This window comes from Neomonachus schauinslandi, chromosome 3 (genome assembly GCF_002201575.2).
Source record: "Neomonachus schauinslandi chromosome 3, ASM220157v2, whole genome shotgun sequence".
Lineage (NCBI taxonomy): Eukaryota > Metazoa > Chordata > Mammalia > Carnivora > Phocidae > Neomonachus > Neomonachus schauinslandi.
In genome coordinates this window covers 168508988-168524376 of record NC_058405.1, presented here as the reverse complement: position 1 = coordinate 168524376, position 15389 = coordinate 168508988, and the positions used below count along the sequence as shown (strand labels likewise).

The 15389-nt window shown below is 34.7% G+C and overlaps 1 protein-coding gene across 1 annotated transcript in view; it reads left to right on the top strand.

Moving 5' to 3' along the window:
• ERBB4 (erb-b2 receptor tyrosine kinase 4) overlaps positions 1-15389 on the top strand; it is a 674126-nt gene that overhangs the window by 137973 nt on the left and 520764 nt on the right. The window lies entirely within an intron of this gene.

The following is a 15389-nucleotide window of genomic DNA, read 5'->3' as shown; positions in this document are numbered from 1 at the left end:
GGAAATTTTATAACTGAAGATTTTCCATAGAAAGTGGAAAATTTGAGTAAGAAATCAAACAATGGAACAAAAACTATAGTTTATTTACTTAAACATTATTTAATAAAATCAATTACAAAATATTTTTGTATTGACCTGACATTTAGAACCTAGAAAATAACAAGAAATTAGTGAATCCCTTTGACAGGTATATTATAAAGGAAATGACTCTCTGACTCTTCCTCTCAGAATTTCTGTTCTTTGTTCCAGGTTGAACATAGTCCTCTGTTAGAATGATGGCTATGGTCCATGAGATCTTTTTTTTTTTTTTAATATTCTATTTATTTATTTGAGACAGAGAACGTACAAGCAGGGGGAGCAGCAGATAGAGGGAGAGGGAGAAGCAGGCTCCTCGAGGAGCAGGGATCCCCATGTGGGGCTCAATCCCAGGACCCTGAGATCATGACCTGCGCCAAAGGCAGATGCCCAACCGACTGAGCCACCCAGGTGCCCTTTTAATATCCACCTCAGAGAGTTCTCAGAATGTCAAGGCTTTAATAGCTTGAAGTACAGTTATCTTAGACTCTGCAGTTTTGCATATTCATATTTTTGTGCACAGCTTCATGAAACATTAGGAATTCAGGGTATTCTTTGGAAATGACTCCCATCTATTCCCTAGGAATTCCTTCCTTGTTAATTGTGCTGCTTTTGATGTGGCACACTCCGGCTAGATTATATTCCTCTTCTCAGTGTAATATCTGAGGCTCTCTTTGGACTGTGCCTTGAGTTAAAAGGGATGTATTAGGTGCAACTTCTGATTTTTGTGTCTAAAAGGCAGCAGCTTCTAGACTTACAAATTATACATACTTGTTCATAAAACTGTTTAGAAAATACCACTATTGTTTGGATGAAAAAGTGTAAACAAATATGAATTGCAAAGATATTAGGAGTTAAATATAAAAATCAAACCCTATAAATATTTAACTATTTTAAGATAGTAAGGAATTTCTAAACATGAAAATAGTGTAAGATATTAAAAAATTGATATACTTGACTATAAAAATTTAAAGCAGTGGTGTGCCCAAAACATAAATATTAAAATGACATAATATATGGGAAAAGACACCTGTAACAATTATAAAAAACAAAGTTGGATATTCTTGCTTTATAACACAGCACACTGAATCTGTTTGTATCTTTTTTTTTCAAAGAAACTCTGGTATTGAAGTAGATCTATTTGTCACTGGGACTGCTGTTTTTACGGAAATGTTCTTAAACACCTTAACATCTGGCTTTTCCTAGTATATATTTTCCTATAAAATATATGGCTAATTATATTATTATTCATATATGATTATATTATTATCCATAACAAAACTTATTTTAATATTTTGATCATATTTTATATTTCCATTAATTTATTAGAAAAGGAAATCATATCTCAGATGAAATACATAATGGTGATTTGGGGATTAAGATTGTCACAGGTGATAACTTTGTCTTCCTCCCCCTCTTCCTTCTTTCCTTCCTGCTTCCTTTCCTTCCCTTCCCTTCTGTCCTTTCTTCTTCATAAAATCAGGTTATTGGATGTTTGTGTTTCCCCTGCTTTCTTGAGCAGTTCTCTCATCAGCACTCAAAATTGTTTCAGGTTTACCAGATTTACTCACTGACACACAGCTGAGCAGAGAAAATATAGGGCTTTTTCTTTACTGGGGCTATTACTGATTCTGTCTTTCTTTTGAACACCTGTCCAGTGGGTTTCAGGTAAAAACTGTTAATTATTAGCTCAAGCTAAAGATTTTGATTGGCTTTTTGTTTTGTTTTGTTAACTTGTTAATTAAATTGAGAAAAGCAAAATGTCCATATTAGATGTAAACTTAGTAGGATTAGGCCCATAATGTCTTCATCTCTCTCTTCCAGCATTGCTAATGGTGTCTGGTGCATTGGGTGAGTGAGGGAAATTTGCATGACCTCATGGAGTCAGATTGAAGGGATATATACAGTGTCCACAATATCCTTCAGATCCTAACTCATCCCACCTTTGGAGAGTGTTTGGGTCTTATAGGAATGTTTGACCAGATCCTGATCTTGCAGTTTCTGAGGACATTTATCATTGATTTCTACCCCTTATGAATTCATTGGTTTCTCTTTCCATACATAGGATGGATGGATGGATGGATGGATGGATGGATGGATGGATGGATAGTCTTTTTTTTTTTCTTTTTTTTGATTTTCTATCTTACTTGGTCTTTCTTCATCTGTCAGAGACTGTGCACTGCTAGGATTCTGCAACATTCTCACCTAGCTTCCTGGCTCAGGTGGTTCACTTAGAACCTTTGGGCAGCATAGAGGATGGTCATACTGTGGCTTGCTGAATTTCCATTCAATTTGGAATCAACCTAGGAACATACTGTCCTGCAAACTAGACCCCCTCTCCATCTGGCTATACTCTCTCTGTTCTCTTAATTTGCTAATCCTCTGCACATTGTTGCATCTCCTCATTACCCACACCCTGAGAAAGTCTTCTTTTAGAGCCTCCACACAGCCCGCCAACTTAATTTTCACTTTGTCATCCCATTTTACTCCTCCCCAACATGGACACTAGCATTGTCTATAATACAAGATTTTATTCAGTGTTCTAGCTCTAATTCTGGAACAGTCACAACAAAGGCACTCAGTAGATATTGGTTGAATAAATGGACATGAAATCCATAACAAAAGCCCTACTGTGTCAAGCATAGCCATCACTAGAAATGAATTTTAATAACCTATTTTTAAATAATGTTGAGTACTAACCATAATATGTTTACTATATGCTGAATTTCTAAAACAATTTAAAAATTCTGTGCGCTAGAATTTGTATTTCAAATGAACTTTGCTGTTTGAAATGTTTCTATATAATTATTGAGATAATATTGTCATTTAAAATAGTTTTAGTATAATGTTAAGAAAATTTCCAGTCACATACAAAATCTGGACTTACTAACTTCGAGCCTGGCACTCCTATTGAATCACTACATTATTCTCATTAGTGACTTCTTAGGTTTCTATCTTCTAAATTCTGCAACACTGGACATCCTCAAGAGTACCATTTGCATGTCCCAGCCTGAACTTTGTTATAAATTGGGAAGAACTGCCTGAACAGTCTATTATTATTGTTGTTATTATTACCAATATTATTAATTTTGGTTATTGCCTTTACAGTATGGTAAAATGTTTTTTTTTAAAGATTTTATGTATTTATTTGACAGAGAAAGAGAGAGAGAGCACAAGCAGGGGTAGAGGGAGAAGCAGGCTCCTGCTGAGCAGGGAGCCCAACACAGGGCTTGATCCCAGGACCCTGGGATCATGACCTGAGCCAAAAGCAGCCGCTTAACTGACTGAGCCACCCAGGCACCCTCAATATGGTATACTATTACACACATAGTAAGCCCTCAGAAAAATCTTGTTGAATCTTGTGGAAAATGCAGTTATTTCAAAATAGCATGAATATTAAGATAACCTTCTAGGGATAACTTATAGTGCTTTGTTAAAAATAAGTAGGATGGCTATACTATACACAAATACATTGAAGTTGCAGGAACTCCTACAGCCTTAACTATGTTAATCCCACAGACATTTTTATGACTTTTTATTATAATAATGCAATATAAATTTCCAAAGTTACACAATTCACTGCCCACACAAAAATCTGCTTTCATATTTCCTGAGTAGACATTTTGTCAAATGCCTAAAAATTGTTTAGTGGCTGGCAGATTCATGATTGGAAATGATCTGATAAATACTCTCTTTTATTTTGTAAAGAATTTCTAAGGGGTTTAATGAACATTAATACTATTATTGTATTTATTTCTTTCCTAAATTAATTATACTTATTTTCAGAGGTTATCTTTACTTGCAGATACTACTTTTATTGATGTTACTAATTTGTATTATAAATATGGTAGTAAATACAAGCTAAGAGATGCATGATTCTATTTTGCCCTAATTTCATATACTACATTCATATTAATAAAATGAATGGGAGCTCTGTTTTTGAGGAAGACATTCAAATAAAACATCAGTGGAGTCAGAAAAGTTTATGCATGCAGTACTTTTTAAATATCCTATCATTAACCACTTTCACTGAAGACTTTTATGCATAAAGTAAGGAATGTCATTAAAATGTTCCTCTGCCAGAATAATCAATAGGCTATGAGTATAGCAAATTACCAACTGGGTGTTTCCAACTTTTGGTCCCTACTGACAGCTGAAAAATGGATACTTAATATAAGATGGTGGTCTTGGTAAAAAAATTTTAATGCATAGCATAATTGAAGGAGGCATTTAGAAAAAATACTCTCTTACTGTCTTAAATTGAAAAAACAGAAGAAACATTATGCAAATAAAAGAATATATTATAGGACTATTATAAAGGAACAAATAGAATCATTGGAATATAGGATGAACCTAAATAAACAATGACTTTGGACAATAGTTGTGTAAAACATTAATAATTATAAAATTAAAATGAATGCTATATTAAATTTCAGGAAATTTTTAAATTATAACAAGTAAGGTTAAGAAAGGATAAAAAACAATGCTTTGCTAGGGAAACATATTGCATACTACTTGGTAAAATTAAGGACTGCTGGTTATTTCTTGCAAGAAGGTGTAGTAAGGACTTATGGGGACTTCAAACATATAAATATCTTCTTGGAGGCACGTTCTAATTAAAGTAGGTTGTGTAGGGGCACCTGGGTGGCTCAGTCTGTTAGGCGTCCAACTCTTGGTTTCAGTTCAGGTCATGATCTCAGGGACTTGGGATGGAGCTGCATGTTGGGCTTCCCGCTGGGTGTGGAGTCTGCTTAAGATTCTCTTCCTCTTCCTCTGCTCCTCCCACCATGCTCCTATGCACACTCTCTCTCTTCTCAAAAAAAAAAAAACAAAAAACAAAGTGTCATCTAGTGAATATTTGTTTTGCCTTCCCATGATTTCCCTCACTCGAAAAGCAGAAGAAAAAAAATAAAAAGATCTTTAGGGAGCTCTATTATGGACATAGTTCAATTCAAAAGAAGAAGAAAAAAATAGAGGTATAAAATAAAAAAGAATCTTGGTGGGCGCCTGGGTGGCTCAGGTGGTTAAGCGACTGCCTTCGGCTCAGGTCGTGATCCTGGAGCCCCGGGATCGAGTCCTGCGTCGGGCTCCCTGCTCGGCAGGGAGTCTGCTTCTCCCTCTGACCCTCCTCCCTCTCGTGCTCTCTGTCTCTCATTCTCTCTCTCAAATAAATAAATAAAATCTTAAAAAAAAAAAGAATCTTGGAGAAAATGGCAATGCCATCTTTTGCATTAATGAGAGAAGAGAACACTGGTTGAATTAATGCATGGATTTTTATTTGAGAAAAGTTGATTTCAAGTAGGCAAGATCAGTATTATGCATGATCATAGTGCCATAAGATTGTATGAGGCCTTCTGAGGTAGCTAGCATGCTAACATTGTATCACTACTGCCGGTGAGAGGAATGAGGCCTAGAGAGAATCCAATTTAAGATTAGGAAACTACTGAGTGGTGTGAACTACAGTAGTGATTGCATAAATGGTGGTAGTTTGAACTCACGCTTAAATCCTATACCTTTAATAAAAACAGCTCTCAAAATTAATTTATTGTAAGATCATAGGTAACTAGTATTAATTAATAGTATAAATATTTGTAGTCTAGAAAATATTTTTTTTTCTGCCTGATAATTTTTTTTCTTTAATCAAACCTGATAATCAGAAAGTCCTAATTAAAATTTGCAGAGAAAACAAAACAAAAAAATTACATTGTCCTTTTTCGTATCAGGCAGATTTTAACAGTTTTAAATGCCAGAAATCTGTAGTGGCGCTAATAATACTTCATTTGAAAAACATGAAGTCACAGAGGTATGGCCCTTAATATTCTGAACTTTAGTGGTGGATTCTAACCTGGTTAAATTATTTTAAGTAAAATCCTATTTAAATGCCCAATGTATTAAGCTCTTCTTCTTTTTATTATTATTATTGTCTAAAACATCAAAGGTTAATTCTGGTTGAATGCATTATAAATCATTTGATTTTAAAATGTTTAAGTGATTGGCAATGTATTTTGTAAATATAAGTTGTAAGGTGTCAGAAATGAGAAAAAATGATGTGTTTTTTGCCTGTCCCAATCTTATGCTTTGTAGCCTAATGAGATAAAGATGCATAAGAAAAATTAGGAAAGAAAAATTTATATAAAAATGAGAAAGAAAGCCTTCATCTAAATTGACTTTTGATGATTTTAATAAAGGAGAGATTTAGGAGCGATTCAGCTAATCTGAATCTGGTTGTAATTACTATTTGTTTTTAAAAGATCTTAACTTACCCACTGAAACATTTAGGGATGTAATCGCTTGGTAAATAAGGGAAAATAGTTGTGAGTGATAGATACACTCACATTTATGGCTGGAACTAGTATCTTATATGAGTACTTATATTTTTTACGTTTCTATATTTCATAAAATATTATTGACATTCTTTGTCTATTTTTTGTTAAATCACAATAAAAAGCATCGTTTGCTTTTAATTCCACCATAGTCTCTGTGATGACTAAGTAAAGTTTCCTTGATCCAGAATAGTTATTTTAAATGTTTAGCTAATTAGTGAACATTTTCAGAGAGAAAAGAGCAAACAGTAGCATAACCTTTATCATGTGCCAGACACTATTCTAAGTGCTTTCAAATGTTGTATCATTTAATCTTAACAACTCTGTGTTGTAAGTATGCTTGTTATTTCTACTTTACTGATAGAAAATTGAGGTAGAGAGTGTCAAAGCCAGGAAATCTGGCCCTAGAGTCCAGGCTTTTGATCAATAGGTTATACTACCTGTCAAGTGTGAAATTAAAATTATTTAACTTGAATCTGAAAGCGATTTTGATGTAATGCTTCCTCTCACATTGTTCTTTCAGTTCAATATAATCTCAGTTGCAGTGAGTCTAATAAATCATAAGCTTAGTAAAAACTATTTGGTAGAGAACAGCATCTAATACTGATTCTAACGATAATTAGCTATGTAATACTGAATAAATCATTTATTCTCTCTAGATTCAATAAAGGTCTTAGTTTCCTAGATCTGTTTTTACAAAGTATTTCAAACTGAGTGGCTTTACACAACAGAAATGTATTCAGTCAGTTCTGGAAACTCGAAGTCCAAAATCAAGGAATCAGCAGAGTTGGTTGCTTCTGGACGCTCTGAGGAAGAATATGTTCCATGCCTCTCTCCTAGCTTCTGGTGGTTTCTGGAATCCTTTGCATCCCTTGGCTGGTAGACACAAGGCTCCAATCTCTGCCTCTGTCTTCACATAGTATTCTCTCTGCATGTTTGTCTCTGTGTCTCTGTTTTCTCTTTTTATAAAGACACAAGTCATTGGATTAGGACTTTATCGTAACTGATTAGATACAAAAACCCTATTTCCAAATAAAACCACATTCTGAGGTTCTGGGTGGACATGAATTTTTTTTTTGGGGGGGGGCATTATTCAGCCCCATACAGACAGGATGATTTCAAACATCCTTTCAGTTATAACATTTTAAGCTTCTGGTTTTAGAGCTTAGGTAGCATTTGCACTCTTCTCCTCTGCAAGATTTTCATTAAGATTGGCCTTTGGTTTGGGATTATTTGATTATTTTTAGGAGATTTTAGTTTAGGGTTGGATATCTTGGAAAAGAAGTGATAACTTCTCAGGCAAATATTTACCCCTACCTGAGATGTTTAAACCATAAATATGATATTTTATAAAAGGTTCTAATGTAATAAATTATTTTATATTGATTTAATTTAATTATAGTTCTCCTTTTCCTCCTTCTAATACATACGAGGCACTAGTTCCATGGGACTAGAGCAGTTCTTTGCTGACTTAGCATTTAGAAATTTCTAGTACTTAATAATTTGTTCCATTCACACCCATCATGAACACTGTATTTGTCATCCGTGAACCCTGTTACTGTTGGCTGACTCGGTCGATGAGGTAGACGTTGAAGTTGTTTTGCTGGAGTTGTTCTAAAAAGCAATTTTAAACATATTCCATGTTTATGCTTGAATTCACTGTACTCACCAGATAATATTACAAATACTGAAAATTTGGTTATTTAACAGTGAAATAAGAGTAAAGAAAAATAATCCTTTTGCAATGGATTTATTTTCTTTCCTTCCTTCCCTTTCTCCCTCCCTCCCTCCCTTTCTATTTTCCTTCCTTCCTTTCTTCCTTATTTTCTTTTATGTTTCCCTCTTCACTCTATCACATCCAGACAACTCAGTATCATTGTCAGGACACAAATGTAGGTAATTAAAAAAAAATACATATCCTGGATTAACATTATAAATTGGTTTCTGGCAATTGTTAAGAGTCTTCTTTGCCAAAATTAGAATGTTTATCAGTAAGTGTATTAGTATGCTTGAGTTGCAAATGCAATTTTTATGTAAGTTTTCTGAAATATAATTATATTTAGAATGAAAACAATAGCACCTTAAGGGTTATATAATAAATCTTGAACATGACTTGATATTGTTTTGTCCAGTAATGTGGAAATAACTGTATTATAGCTGTGGGTGTTGTATGTAAGTGATGAATCACTAAACTCTACACCTGAAACTAATATCACACTGTATGTTAACTAACTGCAATTTCAATAAAAACTTGGAGGATGGGGCACCTGGGTAGCTCAGTCGGTTAAGCATCTGCCTTCGGCTCAGGTCATGATCTCGGGGTCCTGGGATCAAGCCCCACATTGGACTCCATGCTCAGCAGGTAGTCTGCTTCTCCCTCTGCCCCTACCCACCTCTCTCTCTGTCTCAAATAAAATAAATAAACAAAATCTTTAAAAAAAACTTGGAAAGAAAAAAATATATACTGCATTGTTCTTCATTTTTTAAAATTAACATTCAAGGGCTTTCTTTGTCCTATTGAAGTGCTAGGCAGTGAGGACACAGTGTTGATTGAAGAAATAATTTCCACCTTCAATAATTCATAATCTAGTTAAAGACACCAGTACCTACATACATGACAGCCTCAGTTTTGGCGTTAATGTGACTTACGCCAAGTGACTTACCATGAAGGAATCTTAGAACTTTTTTTTTTTTTTTAAGATTTTATTTATTTATTTGACAGAGACAGAGACAGCGAGAGCAGGAACACAAGCAGGGGGAGTGGGAGAGGGAGAAGCAGGCTTCCCGCTGAGCTGGGAGCCCGATGTGGGACTCGATCCCAGGACCCTGGGATCATGACCTGAGCCGAAGGCAGTCGCTTAACCAACTGAGCCACCCAGGTGCCCGGAATCTTAGAACTTTTACTGAACATTTGAAAATGGCTCACTACAGCATAATGAATTATGACTTTTGGACAGCTAAGTATACTATTTTTAAGGATACTTTTAATTTTCAATTATTTTAATTATAATAATCTGAACTGTAGATAAATAACATCACTATCCCTTCATAGTGGGAAATATTTTATATTCAACATTTTATAAATTATAATTAGTATAAAGAATATTATTGATAACTTCCACAGTATTAATTTTTTTGTAGCAGATCTTATTCTCGGTCCTTTGGAATATACTTAAATAAATGAAACAGTTAGTTGGCTATAAATGACTATTATCTCTAGTGCTTGGGTTTGCAAGTTTAATTAACCTACAATTCTAATACTTCTAGTCAAACTCACTACCTTCTTTTCTTATCCATTATTTCTAAATACAACATGTTATAGACTCAGTCACTTTATAGATTGGTATATAGTACAAAATACTCTACTTCTGTTTATTTTCAGTATCTGCTTTTATTCTCAGAGGTGTGTATTAGATAAGGCATGGGGATATTTTAATCATGCATGACAAAATAAGCTAGCAGTAAAGAAATGTCCCATGGATCTGATTGCATAAACTCTATAGCTATGCAAAGAGCCTACTGAAAATCAAATTTTGCTTCTCACCCAAGCCTGTTTTCCTCTTAGTAAATGGAACTACCTTCCACTCAGTTTATTCCAGAAGTGAGCCTCCTTCACTCTTCCTTCTGTCTTATCTACCACTAATACTAGAGTCTTCTTCCTTAAACATCTCTCACCTCATTCCTGGTTCTCTCTACCCCTGCTGCCTCCGCCTTCACCCATACCACTGCCATCTTTTTGGATTCCTACTGGAGCTTCCTAACCTTTCTTTCCACAAAAATTCCTTCCCCCTCCAACCCATTCTTCATCCTACAAAATTGATAATTTTATTTTTGTGTTCAGAACCTTTCAATTACTTCTTATTCCTGAGATAAAACTCAAACTCCATAATATGGTCCAAAGGAGAATTTGCAAATGATAAAAATCACAACTTGTTTCCAAATATAAAATCAAAATATATTCAAGATTTCATTGAATATAAAATACTACAACTGTTACAAAGGAGAATCAGAGATAGACATAGATGGGTGATAAGGAGTGCTGAAACAAAACTTTTAAGAGAGGCAAAACTGTATTGGATAGCAAAATTGTAATGTTTGGAATCATCTTTTTTACAGGACAGAAATCAATGGTATCTTTACTGGACAAATTCATTTGCATTTTTATAGACAGGGATCACTTGCACCTCCATCAATTTTCCGTAAGTTAACTTGGGTCTCTACAAAGTGGCAAAAGAGTCCAACCAAACATTAGGGCACAGAGCCCTGTAGAGTCAGATAACTTGGAAGTTTCCTCTAAATACTCTACCTTCTATTGAAGGGTCTCTCACTATTCTGTTTGTCCAAAGTTCTTCGCAATTTTTACTTACAATGACTTGGAAGGCATTCTATTTTGAACCCATGTCTTCCATCCTTCTCATAGGATAGTATCCTTATTTTCTGTTCTTCAAACATCCTGGAGTTTGATTCCCAAACAGTTCTTGCTTTCCCTATTCTCAGGGCTCTCAAATTTGGTCTCTTTTCTTGGAACTTTCTTTCCTTTGCTGTTTTTTTTAAACCTTTTTTCTGTAGATATTTCTTTAAAAGATCACTTTCTCATGGCAGTTTCTATGAAACTCTGTTCCCTTAGGTCTCCTTTGGTATATTCTTATAGCATCCAGGACACCATCATAGTAACACTATTTGTTACTTAATTTGTAATTGCCTGATCACTGTTTGTACTACCCATTGGTCTGAAAATTATGGAAGAGAAGGGAACTTCTCTTTTTATTACACATCTCTAGCTAGACATATAGAAGGCACTCAGGATGTATTTGTTTAATGAATTTGTATTCATAAGAAATATATTTTATGTATTTTTCTTCTTTAAAGGTTTGCATTTCTTCATTGTTTTTCCCACATTTTTTCAGAATTTGCATATTTCTTATAAGTAATGGTCTTCTTTACTTATATCACCAATAGTAATCATATGTTTTACTTTATTCATTAATTTATTTATAAATACAATATAAACTTAACTAAGTAGCTAAGATTATAAAGTTAGGTGCATTTCTTACCAAGCAGATAAGCAGATAAATGAGCTACTGTCATTTTTTCATCCAGTTAGTCTATAACAGTTACCAAGCAGCTACTCACCATGTTGGAAAGTTAGGAATTCATGGGAAAAAAAGAGAGAAGGGGGGGGGTGAGTGAGCACTCATGTGCACATTCTCATGTGGATTTCAGAGGCTAATGCAAATATTTATAAGATTTATAGTCAACTTCAGAAAGAGAACAGTGGTGGCACAGGAGAGAATGATTAGTTCTGCTTGGATATCTCACAGAAGTGTCCATGGGGAGAAATCACTGGAAGTGACATGAGTGTTGCAAGTACAGTAGGATATGAAGAAAGCCATTTCACACTGAGGGAGCAACAAGGACAAACCATGGAGGCATGGTATTTTTAGAAAAATGAAATAGTGCTGTGTCATTGCAGGATAGCATGCATTTTAGGTAGAAGATAGAGGCAGATTTCAAGTGGCTTTGAATGCCACAAAAAAGACTTTGGAATTAAAACTGTAGGCAAAGACAAACCACCAAAGAGTTTTAAATAGGTTTGGATTTTGGAAATTCACTCTATTTGAATGTAGGATAGCAGTTTCCAAAGTGTTCTTCACTGCAAGATTGTTGGAATTTTGTTCTCTATGTACCTTTGTAAGCTAAAATATTTTTTTAAAGTAAGGTTTCCTAACATTGGCTGACACTGGTATGCTTACTTAGTCTGTATGCTGGCCAAATGTCACCTGCAAATCACCTAACACCCAGTACTCTGACGGAAGAGCAGGGCTCCCATAATGCAGAGGGGTGAGCAATGGTGCCCTCCCTCACTTATTACTTTGCTTTCAGCATACTGCCAAGTATTACAGAGTATGTTCCTGGTTAAGTGGTATTTACAGATAATATTATTGAGTTTAAACTACACTAACACTTCACAAAAGAAAAAGTTATTTTGAGAAGATTTGTGTGGAAGAGAAATGACAATCTAAGTACAAGTATGTGTCTGGGGGGTGGGGGAGGCAGCCAACACAACACTTCTACTCCCAGCTGTTTTTCAGCTATACTACAAGGTTAAACAGCAGTGATGATCTAATCAAATCTGACAAGAAAGCAGCAAGAAATGGATATGATTAAGAAGACTATATGAACTATGGATTTCCATGTACCATCTTCAATGATGAACTTTGACCTACTTTATAATGTGTCTTTTTTTTTATAATTTTTTTAAAATGTTTTATTTATTTATTCATGAAAGACAGAGAGGGCGCCTGGGTGGCTCAGTTGGTTAAGCGACTGCCTTCGGCTCAGGTCATGATCCTGGAGTCCCGGGATCGAGTCCCGCATCGGGCTCCCTGCTCAGTAGGGAGTCTGCTTCTCCCTCTGACCCTCTTCCCTCTCATGCTCTCTGTCTCTCATTCTCTCTGTCTCAAATAAATAAATAAAATCTTTAAAAAAAAAAAAAGACCGAGAGAGAGAGAGAGAGAGGCAGAGGCAGAGGGAGAAGCGATGCGGAACTCGATCCCAGAACCCTGGGATCATGACCTGAGCCGAAGGCAGACGCTTAACCATCTGAGCCACCCAGGCGCCCCAGACTTTATAATGTGTCTTAAGACATAAGCTAGTCACATAGTATGTGGCCTTCAACATTGGCATGACATTTGCAAAGAAAACGTCTATACTATAAAGACAAATATGGATTTTTTTTTTTCTGGAAATTTTTAAAGTGTTGCAATACCAAATTAATGTTTCATAAATGGCACTAAACTTAATGGTGAATGGTTACAAGTTTCTTTTGAGGTTTCTTATATTAGTAGAGTAGTACAGCTATAAAATGTATAAATAATAACATAAAAACCTATTAGGGAGGCATGCTCAAGAATCTTTTCACTATGATAGAGGTGTGTGATTTTTAGATAGCTGAACATTATTTAGTAAATGGATTAAGGGAGAGTACAAAGGGAAGAGATCTCATTGGAATCCTTTTGTTAAGTCGTTGTTGAGACCCTTTGTATCTTTTGCTCTATTTATGTAGCAATATATTTCTGTAGGAAATTCATAAAAAAATCTTTCTTCACTGAAAGCAAACTTAATAAATAGATTAAATAGATAAAAGCTATGAACCACATATTTTATATTCAGGCTTTCATTTATAAGGAGATAAATTGATATAGTCACATGGAATGGGTGGTTGATGAGCAACTGGTATTGTTTTATCAGGCTATCCCAATGACTCAAGTTTTTTCTGCTGATATATTCATATAAGAGGAACTTAGATAGGCTTGCCAAATTAAAATAAGTCCACCAGCACATGGGAAAACATGAACTTAAATGTATCGGAAGAGGCAGTTCTATTGTAAGTTAGCATTTGCTAATGAAGGAATGAATTGAGTAACTCCTAAAAGTGGTCATCCATCCAAATCCTATCAAGATGAGACAACTTCTGAACCAGAAAAGATAAAATTTATGATATATAACGGAAGTTATTTATTTATTTTTTTTGCTAGTTTACTATTGTTCCTCCTGGGGGAAAAATGTCCAGATTTCCACAAAATTCACACTGCATTTATTGTATTTATTGTTCTTCGTGTTTTAGCTCATTTATTAGAAAATAAACATTCTTGAGTGTGAGGGTCAGATATACTTTTGTTTGTTTGTTTATGTTTTGGCGTCCAAGTAGTCTAAGATTTTGTACAATAAGTACTCAATGGGACTACTTTGAATTGAATGGTTTGTTACTAAAACACTGGTCTTTCAACAGTAGAAATCAAGTATCAGGAATCTTATATGAGATAATCAAACTATTATGTTTATTTATGCTACTGTGAACTCTTTTCATATTTTTTGAAGAGAACCTGAATTGAAATATAATTAATTTTGGTACTCAGAACTTTCTATATAGTTCCAAATATATATGTACATCTACATGCCTCCAAAGAACAAGCATTTTGGAATTTACAATTGTCCACTACATTCGCCACCAAAAGAGAGTTCAAACTATTAAACTGGTACAATATGGCAGCACATATGTTTTTTTTTAAAGATTTTATTTATTTATTTGACACAGAAAGAGAGAGAGAGATATCACAAGTAGGCAGACAGGCAGGCAGAGGGAGAGGGAGAAGCAGGCTCTCTGCTGAGCACGGAGCCCCATGTGAAGCTCCATCCCAGGACGCTGGGATCATGACCTGAGCTGAAGGCAGACCCTTAACCGACTGAGCCACCCAAGCACCCCACCATATATGTTTTTGAAAGACTTTGTATATTATTCTTTTGCCGAGTGTAGACAAGTTAATTTGCAAAAACAATGAAAAGGAAAAATATATTGCAATAACTAGATCTTCTGAATATTGAAAACTCATACTGAGATATACTAATATCAGAGGAATAACTAATTGCACAGGTACATTTTGTGACTTACATATATTCTATTCTATTTACCTGTATTTCTGTAGGAATTATTTGACATGTATTAAAGAAAATCAAATCTGGTCTTAAGTCATTGTTTCATTTTGTATTTTGTTTTCCGTATGTCGAGCAAAATTCCAAGAGAGATGTTAGGTGATTTTCTGATTTTAGAAGTTGAATTAGAGAAAAAAAAATACTATTCAAATCAGATTGATACTTAAAATGCTATAATATTCAACCACTTTCGACCAGGTATGCACGAGATGATGAAATGACTCTTCTGTGAAGTTAGATAATCTTGATGTTCAGCAGTTTAAGATGTTAATGTATCCCCAGGTTGCCAGATGAGTTGATGACTATAGTACTTAGAACAGACAACAGGAAGTGTTCTAACAGGTCAACACTAACACTTAAATGGCTTAGCACAAGCTTTTCTTAAGCATATAAAGTCTAAAACAGATATTCCTGATCAGAAGAGGATCATTTATATCTTAGATTTCTTCCACTTTCTGGCTTCACCTTCCTTAAAGACCTTGGAATCTTCTGTGTTTG